Raw genomic sequence first — 11,254 nt, 5'->3', positions numbered from 1 at the left:
ATGTGCTTACAAAATAAGATAAGGAAAAAGCGTAAACTGCTTACCTACCTTTGAGGTAATCCCCGATGTCACACATTGTGTTTGTGTGTATGTTTGTTACTCAATCACGCCAAAATGGCTGAAGGGATCGGGATGAAATTTGAAACAGGGATAACACATAGGATACTTTTTATCCCACAAGAATGCGGGTGAAGTCGTTTGGAAAATTTTGTGTACTATGTCATAAGCTACGAAATACTGTCGTGTGATAGTGTCATTTTGTAGTCTACTTATATAAAGAAATAAATAATTCTTGAATCACCCGGAAAACTCGAACAAAAATCTGGATACATAATTCAGATACAGTACCCCTGTATGTGTGTGTGCATCAAGTATTAGTTATTTACCGTTGTGTGTGTGTGTGTATCAAGTATTTAAAAACAGACAGACAGACAGATGTCACATTAGATAAATGAGGATTAATTAATCGGGAGTAGGAAGTAACGCTTTAGTTTATCAAGAGACCAGTACCTACTATAAGATATTGTGTCGAGGTCGGGTGATGGACGGTCGGAGTATGTTTTCTGAGTCAATTATAATTTATAAGGGCTGATTATATTACAAGCTTACTTATTGCCTGACTGACTGGGAACCTTAAATTACACATTTTTCTTTTTTAAACATTGCCCTATACTAAGATTGTCTTCTGTGTCGTATTTGTGTTTACAAACATACAATTTCACATACACATAACACCTAGACCTGGAACAACACTTTATGGATCACACAAAGAGTTGCTCCGTGCGGGAATCGAACCCAATTGACGACGCTAAAACCAGAGTGATCTAAGTGACATTTTTACCAAAAATGAGTTTGTTACCCAAGGAGGTAGAAAAAACATAATTCTTTCAGACCACACCGATCTAAGTGCCTCCCAGTACTTTATTACTTGAGGGATCACATTATCTCACTATAGAATTTGTTCAGTTTACAAATAACGCTTAAGGCAGTTGTCCCACCAACGGCGAGTGAACGACTAACTATCGGCTATTTTCTCGCTCAAGAAACGTACAATAGATATACCTTCCGTGTAAACAAAAGAGATGCATATACAAATAGTTGATCGCTGACTGTTCACACTGCCGGCGAGTGCTCGCTTCACTTGTTTGTTTTTGTTTTCACTCGTTTTCACTCGTTTCTAGTTCTAGCTCTACTCGTTACTCGTTCATCGTTGCCGGTGGGACAACTGCCGAATGGTTTTACTAGTTTTTTTTTTTATTGTATAACCCGGTAAACGAGTAGACGGATCACCTGATGGTAAGCAATCGCCGCAGTCCATATCATATGTTTTCTGTGAGGTCGTGGTATCACGTAGTTCTACGCGAAGCATAATGTATTTTCTATTGTGTCCCATATAAGACAAGAGACAAATATAAGACAAGAGGTGAATGCTTGTTTCAAGACCTACTTACAGCGGACATTTTTTACATATGTGACACATAAAAATTGCTTAGGTACAATTTTCCAAATTTTTCATCCACACAGAAAATGATTTAAAATAACAATTGTAAATAAAACGTTAGACGTAACTCGGTCGTAAATTTGTTACGATTTACGGTTTACACAAGCGTGTTACGGAAAACATCAATCTTAGTATCACAATATACCAAAATATACGGTAAATTACAATATTTATATATGTATTTCAAGTAATACATTATGATATATGTTATTTAATATTTTCATACATATATTACGCATTTAAAGCGGAAGAGTCTATATAGTTTGTGTATTAGCGATAATCTCTGACAATTATTTATTGGACATAGAAAAAAATATCCGCATTTCTGGCTTTGGTTAGTCTATTTACTATATTCCTTCTAAATTTTCCACAAAACCATGAAAAGAAAAATATTCTGGCGATTTGAACTCTCTATAATCTTTCAAAGTCAAAGTCAAGGCATTCATTTCAATTAATACTAAATTAAGCACTTTTGGAACGTCAAATGGTATTGTCTGTCAGTAAAGCTAGGTGCTCGTTCCAAAGTGTAGCTTCGAATGGAGAAGAATAAACAAGAAACTCCATCGTTACTCTTTTCAATGTTTTTCTTTCTAATAAGCGAAGGTACATTTTTATTTTTCTAGACTTCCTAAAAAAGTGTCAATTTTCTACATAAATTTTCAAACCAATACGATTTAAAACACACAAAAGTCCCAACAAACATTATTACAAAACAGTTGAATCAAATAAAATTATGAAATGACTTTCTCTTCACAACTGAACACCAAACTAAGATTTCCAATCGCTAAACTTACATGAAGTAGAACAAAAGCTATCAAAGTAAAACATAGTTTCATACGAAATGGGAGAAACTTGAAAACAAGTCGAATAAAGGAAAAAACCGATAAAATATAATACTGTGTACAGAACTGTGTAATAAAACTTAACATAATATTACATAATGTTACCCTTTTTAAGGGTAAGCAAACAAAAATGTGAAACCGAAATGATACCATGGCATCAAAGAAAATAGACGTGAAGCAACGTTTGCGTTGTGTTTCGTTGTATGAGTGAGGTTACCGGAGGCCCAGTTACCCCCCTTCCCAATCCCCGATTCCCCAACAACCCTTAAATTTCTAACCCCAAAAGGCCGGCAACGCACTTGTAACGCTTTTGGTGTTTCGGGTGTCCATGGGCGGCAGCGATTGCTTACCATCAGGTGATCCGTCTGCTCGATTACCGGCTTATATCATTTACTTTTCACCAGTTTTGTTATGAGTCCCATGCCATCAGGGGCTGATTATACTGTAAATAGTTGCTATGCTCTAATACTTTCTAAAATCCGATTTTGATATAAAATGTTAGTTTATTACACAATAACGACTAAACGGCTGAACTAATTTGGATGCCATTACAAAAAGGTAAAAAGGATTCTAAAGACGGAAACTGAGTCTGAGACGAAAACCGATGTGAAATAAATACATAAACAGAAACACGCAATAGATCATATTAAAGTTTTCCAATAATATTTTCTATTAATAGTGTATCTTATTAGTTACGTAATAAAGTAGCTATTTATTTACTACACTCGACTATAAACATTGCGTGTTTATGTGACAGGAAATTATTTACCGATGTATCGAGATACGAGATAATATCGTTGCTATGTTTGACCTAGCGGTCGGTAGCGAGCGAGAACAGATTACATTTACTTTTAAAATCATTTATTTAGACAAAGTAACAATTTAAAAACGATAACGATTGAAGTTAGAAAAGTCTAAAATGTATGGAGCTGCGTTAAGTCACGTGGTCAATCGACATCGTTATCGCAATTTGGTAGACAATGTAACATTTCATAACGAAACCATAAAGTAACGAATACGTTAGCGAACGTTATCGTGTTTATTCCATACAAATGCGTAGACAAGCAACACTTTCAGTGTTCGTCTTCGCCTCGATCGTGATCGTCATTAAGGATAACGAAACGAACGCTAAAACGTTGTAGTTATCGACTAATATCGACACAATATGGCCGGATTTCATTCTACAGCTGATTTTTGACCTTGGTTGATGACATACTCTTGAGTATTTATTTTATGTTAGAGGCATTACTGCAGGTTAAATAAATTATAAAATGCATTCTCTTCGTTTATTGTGGGCTGTGCACAATGAGAACGCCTGGGAGAGGCGTCAAAACCGATAAATCAGCGACGGCTATTGGAAACAATTGGAGAAATGCCTGAATTGTTTTTCATCTAACATTTCAGACTTAATAAAAGAGCATTTAGGAAATTATGCAAGGATCTAGAAGCTCATGCACGATTAAAAGGTTCTACTGAGATTCCCCTGGAACTAAAGGTAAGAAATTTTACATTAATTAAACAATATAATTATAGGTATTGCAGGCAACCAGATACTTATGTTGTTGGTTATTGATGCTAATAACTTGAGTTAAAGCATTATTCGTCTGGTTAGTTTTATATATTATAGGTACTATATAACAAAAATATTGTGGTACGACACAATACTTTATTAACTGCTGTAGAGGTAAGTAAAAATAAAACCACATAATCTAAATCTGTATTATTATAATTTTCAGGTGCTGTGTGCTCTTAGCTTTTTAGCTACTCGCTTGCCGCTGTCTCGAAGGAGGTCGCTCAAACGGTCGGGAGAAACAGCAGACTGCGGTGTCGCTGGCGATCTCAACCGCGGACCACGCCTGGTGGATGGAGAAATATTATTTATATTAAATATTTATGAAATATTTTTTATAAATACTAATGCATAATTTATATACTATAGACTAATGTATATTGCGTTATGTTCGATATACATCGATCATTTTAAATATCTATCATATTACATGCACCCGCCTGTTATATTCTCTGCACCACCCAAGGGTCAGACAGGCAGAAAATGTCAAGGGTATTATGTCCACCCATATAAAGCTAATAAATAAATAAATAAATAAATAGGTAATATTTATAAATAATAATTCATAACCAGATTAACCAAGTTAAAAACTAATTTATCAAAAAATTAAATGGTGTCTTTCATGTAAGTGAAGTTACTTGGTTGACTAATGTTATTAAGAATACTTTATAAAACATTTCGATTTATTTATTTGCCATCTACCTACTAGAGACAATTAAGTAGCTCATTTTTGAGCAGATCCCTTGAAGGTGTATACCTAGTACTTACATTAAATCCTAGTTTTTCTATAGTCTTGTCCATAGTTATAAGTATAATATATATGTATATGTTATAAGTGTAAATGAGATTAAAAAGCCAATTTGGCATGAACTTTTGAAAAATAACAATAACATGCGGGTTTGGACACCAAAGTATAGCTTGTACTATACTATTATATGTACTTGTTTGAATTTTTGTAGTAAGGAGTTTAATGTAAGTTTAGTGTAAGTTTTCTTTTACATATTTGCTTAAAAGAAAACTTACAACTAAGAAAGCAAATGTTTTATGGTATATGCCAATAAACATTTCTTGTTTCTTTCTTACTATGGGTGTCAGAGATTGATCATCATCATTATAATTATAAAAAGTCCCCAGTCCAGTTATAACAGAGAAAATTATTACAAGCCAATTTTCATATCCACAGTTATGAAAATTGGCTTGTGTCCACTTATCCAAAACCCTTTAGAAAATAGCTTGCTAGCCGTTCTACCATCACACCAGTCTTTCCAAAAATGTTCATTAGATCCTTACTTTTTATCACTTGTCTGTAGTCTTGCTGCCACCACCACCAACAGCATTCAATATGTTTGTCAGTTCAGTCCACAGTCGGTCAGTCCGTACCCAACCTAGTGATGCAGCAAGAGGCCTCGCCGGGTCACCATGACTGTAACATAAACAAACAAAGATTCAGTATAAGTACTTCATTGTTAAGATTGCGTCATTCGTACATTACATACTAGTGAATACAACTTGGATTTACTTACTTTGCCATATCCTCAAGCAGCATTGACAATTGTTGGGAACTTGTTCGCACTCTTGATTCCATGTTTCATCACTATCACTAAAAATTATAATAGATTAGAACACCAGTAATTTATAAAAATGAGTCTATATTGATTATCATTAAGACTAAAACTTAATATCAAAGTTAATGATAATTAAAACTTAATATAAACAACAATTTAGAATAATAATACTCTATTCACTTACTTACTAGTATAAAGTTTTGTTTTTATTATAATTTACAATACTTTAGCAACTCTTTATTTCTATGATTTCACTCAAGTAAAACGACTACTTAAAACAAAGACTATATTACTTACTAGAAATAACGTGGACTGTCTTATGCGAGGGCTAGTTCGAAATTGAACTAATAAAGTCATATTTCTCTTGGGAAGCACTTGAGCCCAGCAGTTTTCGGATATTTACGTCTGGGCTAAGGACATTGCAGCACAACCACTTGAAGCCCACCGGCGCGGCGACCACCGTGCCGATCCCGTGACGTCACCCAGCACTCCAACGTCGCTGACTGTGATAACATCACCCTCACGAAGTACGGCGATCGCCAACAACTCATTTATTCTTATCAGTAAAATTCGAAAACAGTAATAACTCGCGGGAATAATCCGATTTGAACTTCTTGAGTGACACTGACAGCTAAATTTTCGTTACCATAAACAATATTTTTGCTTTTTAGCGAATAATCGATTCGACACAACGATAACGATCACGATGTTACGGCTAAGAAATATTTGTCGTTATCTTGAGACGATGACGATTTTAGATATCGTTTCGCTAAAGCGAACTTTGTCTAAGGGCCCAGATTAATTTGACCGAACCAATACATTACTTTATAGTATAAGAATATCACTATCTAACTGACCCCTGCCTATCCCTCTTAGAGACGAATGAAATGTTACACCATACTACATACATACTTCAAATCGACCTATGTGATTTCGCTGACCTTGGAGTCTTCATCAGAAGCCTTATTTCCTAAGCAATAAGATTCATTTTCGTATAAACGCAGTGGAGACAGTGGCATAATTTACACTTAGTTAATTACTTGTTGTTAAGTGTCATTAGAACAATTAGATAGCATGGTACGATTGTATTTTATGGTACAAATACAATTTATGGTGATGATTTCACTGTTTCTCGTTAATTTCCATACGAAATGAAAGTACATTAAAATTAGTAGGTATAAAAGTAAATAGCTATAACTGAAATTCAGTTTTTTTTGGCCTTAATTAAGCTGCGGACTGCCTAGCGGGTTACCGGCTCGAAAACCGGAGTAGGAACGGGGTGGTTTTTAGTCAGTAAGAGTCTGACACTCGCTCTCGCCTCTCCCAAGACGGGAGAAGTCATCGGAAATCTCTACATCGATTTATTATTTTGACAAAAAATCCATAAAACGAATGTCAATATCAATCCAAAAATGTTATTTCGAGATCGGTTATTAACCTATTCTAATACCCACTTATTAATATATTTATTTAGCAATAAAATATATAAAACAGGTCACGTCCACTGCGCTGACTAACCAAACGCAGTTCCTTTGAATACCCACACTGATTCACATAAGGACACTAGTAGCATTAACCACAGGACACTGCGATAGCACTATACCTTTCTATGTTCCTTCCTATGCATTAAACTTACGCTTTTGTCCTAAGATATACTGAAATATTCTCATCACAGTAGATAACAAACCATTTTTTTAAGGGGCGATAATCATCAACTGATTTCTCCCGCCCTGGGTGAGGCGAGAGGGAATGTCAGACTCTTACTGACTAAAAACCACCCAGTTCCTACTCCTGCTTATCGAGCCAGAGCCCCGGTAACCCGCTAGGTAGTCCGCAGCTCCGAAGATAACAAACCATACAGTATATAACAGTGATCCCCATTTTGATATGTATTGATAATCTTCGCATGAAGGTTTAAACCTCGGTGTCTTCAATTCTCGGTTAATAAGTTGCTTAAGGGTAGGCGTGCTTCATCTTAGGCTGCATCGTTGGTTACCATCAAGCGATATAGCGGCCAAGCGTACCGAATACCAATAACAAAAAAAAGAAATAGTTTAACTTGAATCATCATCAGCAGGCCACTACTAGATTATGGGCCTTTCCTATATAAACTAAGTTAGTTTAAAATGTTCAGGGTTCACTCACTCATGAAACCAATCTCAATGTCAATTTCAATAATTATTCTATGTCAAAACTATACAACCCCAATCGTAGCTGTTAAAATAGCATTCAGAATACGGAATATAAAGCCAAACTCAATACGATTTAGTTCATTCAAAGCTCTTGGCAAATACCTATATTATATTCTTGTCTCCCGTCACCACAAGCTACTAGGAATACTCAATATAGAAAATTCGAGAGAAATTGTCCTCTAATTAAATACGTAATTCATTGAAAAAATCAACATTAACTTATTCATTGCGGTCAATATAACAATTGCGTTAGTGCCTATTAAAATGGTGTGACTATTGGTTGGGTCATGTACAGGAAAATCCCTATTCACTGAATCACAAATATTGTAAAACAAACCGAGTTACTATAGCGTTTATTAATCTATACATATAATAAAATCGTAGAAAAGTGCTGTCTGTACATTGAAAATAAAAATAAAAAAAATAGCAGGGGTTATTGTTATGTCGATGTCGAACCCAAAAATGTAATTAACTTTTTTTTTGTCTGTTTGTCTGTTTGTCTGTTTGTCTGTTTGTCTGTTTGTCTGTTCGTCTGTGCGCGCTAATCTCAGAAACGGCTGATCCGAGTTGGATGCGGTTTTCACGAATATATTGTGCTGCTTAAATTTACATTTAGTGTTTGTTTCATGTCAATCGGTTCATAAATAAAAAAGTTATGTCAAATTAAAGAATCACGTCGAACATTCTATGCTTATACCATTAATCTCCGCAACTATTTGACGGATTTGGTTGAAATTTGGTACAGATATAGTTTAGAACCTTAGAAAGGACATAGATATATTTTTATTTCAAAAATCAAAAAATAAAAATAAGAAATAAATTATTTATAAATAATTCTATGTCGATCGTTACACGACTTCGGTTCATGTTATTGTTTTAATTCATCGAAAAAAGTAAATAAATAGTAAAAAGGTATGAAAAAAATAATATCAATATAATAAAACATTTAGTACAAAGAAAATGCTCTAACGGAGTATAGATAATTCTATGTCGATCGTTACACGACTTCGGTTCATGTTATTGTTTTAATTCATCGAAAAAAGTAAATAAATAGTAAAAAGGTATGAAAAAAATAATATCAATATAATTAAACTTTTAGTACAAAGAAAATGCCCGAACGGAGTATAAATAAATAATCCAAGTTGTCTTTATCCTCGATAGATGGCGTTGGGATCGAAATAGCGCTATGGTTTCGTTACATTCATTTGGTTGGGTATCGGCCGAGCGCTTCGGTACTATCGTAGAAAAAGTGTATTATCAGTCGTATGATTATTTGTCTGTAGTGGTCCTGCTGTTTCGTATATTCTAAATTGGTTTCGTTGTATTTGTCAATTAATAAGTTTATTTGTTGGGTTTTCCTGGTTTTTTGGTTAAACTATTTAACGTAGGTTTAGTTTGATATCGATTATTAGTAGTTACTGTAGTTAGTTTTTTTAATAAAATTGTAAGTCTAATTTATAAATTAATTAGATTAGATTTAAGTCGTTTCTTTTAAATTATTTAGTTTAAGCTTGGTTATTATAGCATAGAGGATAGGTTGTAATATAGTTTCTTTTTTAATTGTTATAAATTCGTAATTCGTAGCTTTCTTTAGTTTTAAGTTAGTTTAAGTCCGTTTTTAAACTATTTTTTCAATACCCTAAGTGAGTATACATCTATTAAATTCAAACGCAGAGCTCATTATGTTGATTTTTGAAGAGTTCCCTGGAATATCTTCCACATCTCATTTTTGAAGAGATCTCGCGAGATCGGGAACTATGTGGTTAAAACCAAAAATTTGCCGGAAGTCACTATTCCACGCGAACGAAGTCGCGGGCAAAAGCTAGTATAATATAAAATCAAAGCTACATAAAACGTCAATGCAGCAGTATTCTCGGCAAATCAACCACAACCCTCGTCACTCGCCTTTCAGGATATGTATCCCTAAATTTTATTCGAGTTCCCTTGGAGAATTGTCCCTAATATTGCATAACTTATTTACTGACTCGCGGAGGTAGGAATCGATGATGTTGGAATTGCTGGAGAGAGCAAGAAAATTCTTACAATGTTAGTGTGAAGATAGCAATTTTGCACGCTGCGCTCAGGTTTGAGGATAATTCTGTTGTATGTTTTGATATAGGTACTCTTCTAGATGAAGTTTGTCTGTTAACGCTTCACTGAATACCTCTGTTTAATACATAAACTATTAATTTGGTTTGTGCTTCGTTGGTCGAGTGGTCGCAAGTGCGACTGCGACAAGGGGTCTCGGATTTGTTCCCCGGGTCTGGCAAAGTATTACTAGGCTTTTTTAGGTTTTTCGAAAATTCTCACTCCCTATTACATGGGACTTATAACACAAATGGTAAAAAGTGGGTGTACATTGTATAGCGGCATTACGTGCCGTAATGTGCACCTCTACCTACCCCTTCGGGGATAAAAGGTGTGACGTTGTTTTGTTAATAATTTGGTTTCACATGGGATATCCAGATTTCACCATCCATGTTGAGAATGCAAAGTCATGAACTAAGGACCTTTCCCAAAGTTTGGACAGCCCATCAAGTTTTTGAAGCTAACTCTTTATCTTCGCCCGGGTTTCGGCATGTTTAAAGGGATAAAAAGTTTCATAATACTTTTAAGGGTGACTCCACGTGGATACTTAAGCAGAATATAAAGGTAGAGAGGAAGGTAATAACATCCGAGTTCAAAGGAAAAACTGCAGGTTGGAGCGTAAAGTATCAAGTTTAATGTAGAAGCTGTCTCATATCACCTAAAGATTACATCGTTTTAAGAGAAAGATGACATATTTTTCGGCTGCAATGCTTTTTGTAGTTTGTTCTGAGTTTCGGGCAAACAGAAAAATTTAGGAATCAATTAGATACCAAAAACACGTTTTTAAGACGATGATAATGCGAGCTGCGGATTTTCTAGCGGGCTACCGGGGCTCCGGTTCGAAAAGCAGGAGTAAGAACGGGGTGGTTTTTAGTCAATAAGAGACAAAACTCCCATTAGCCTCGCCGAAGGCCAAAGAAGTCATTAGATGATATACCCCTTAATAAAAAGTCGATGATAACATCCATTTCCATTTGTTTCCTCATTGTCAATTTCCTTTTTTTTGTTACACACTGTGTCTTATATCCAAAAATCCAATATGTACAGGTACTGTACAAGTACTTCAATATTATAAATGTGTTGTCCTCTGAGCTGTTCGTGTGCACACAAATTAATAATTAACACATTCTAAGCGCCAAAACACTTTTTTCTTTCCTCCTAAATGTCGGATGCACAGAGGACGTTTTAAATTAATTAGGCACCATTAAAATATCTTCCGTACTAAACTTAATACAACGGAAGATACCATTAAAGGTAGGTACATTCAATTGTGATATGTATTGGTCAGTGGTCACCTACTTATTAATGAGTCGAGTTTATTTTTAAACTCGTATATATGAAAACAATAGCCACTCACCTCGATTTCCATCCTAGATTGTCTACAAGATTTTCCGTATATGGTGGAATTAATGGGACGATGAATGAATAATTAATCTGATGAGAAATCTTGAAGTCTGCTTTAGGAATATGATAACTTTTTTTCATATGGAAGTGGA

At 34.8% G+C, this 11,254-nt stretch overlaps 1 long non-coding RNA gene across 1 annotated transcript; it reads right to left on the bottom strand.

Annotated features, from left to right (window-relative positions):
• Window positions 1–4,051: 4,051 nt before the first annotated feature.
• LOC118266825 (uncharacterized) lies at window positions 4,052–6,179 on the bottom strand. The gene is made up of 4 exons (XR_007707513.1): window positions 5,776–6,179; window positions 5,437–5,513; window positions 5,204–5,336; window positions 4,052–4,199 (listed from the first exon to the last, which is right to left on the bottom strand). It is a non-coding gene; the product is annotated as an uncharacterized LOC118266825 (long non-coding RNA).
• Window positions 6,180–11,254: the final 5,075 nt, after the last annotated feature.

This window comes from Spodoptera frugiperda, chromosome 31 (genome assembly GCF_023101765.2).
Source record: "Spodoptera frugiperda isolate SF20-4 chromosome 31, AGI-APGP_CSIRO_Sfru_2.0, whole genome shotgun sequence".
Lineage (NCBI taxonomy): Eukaryota > Metazoa > Arthropoda > Insecta > Lepidoptera > Noctuidae > Spodoptera > Spodoptera frugiperda.
This window is presented reverse-complemented; position numbering and strand designations above follow the sequence as displayed.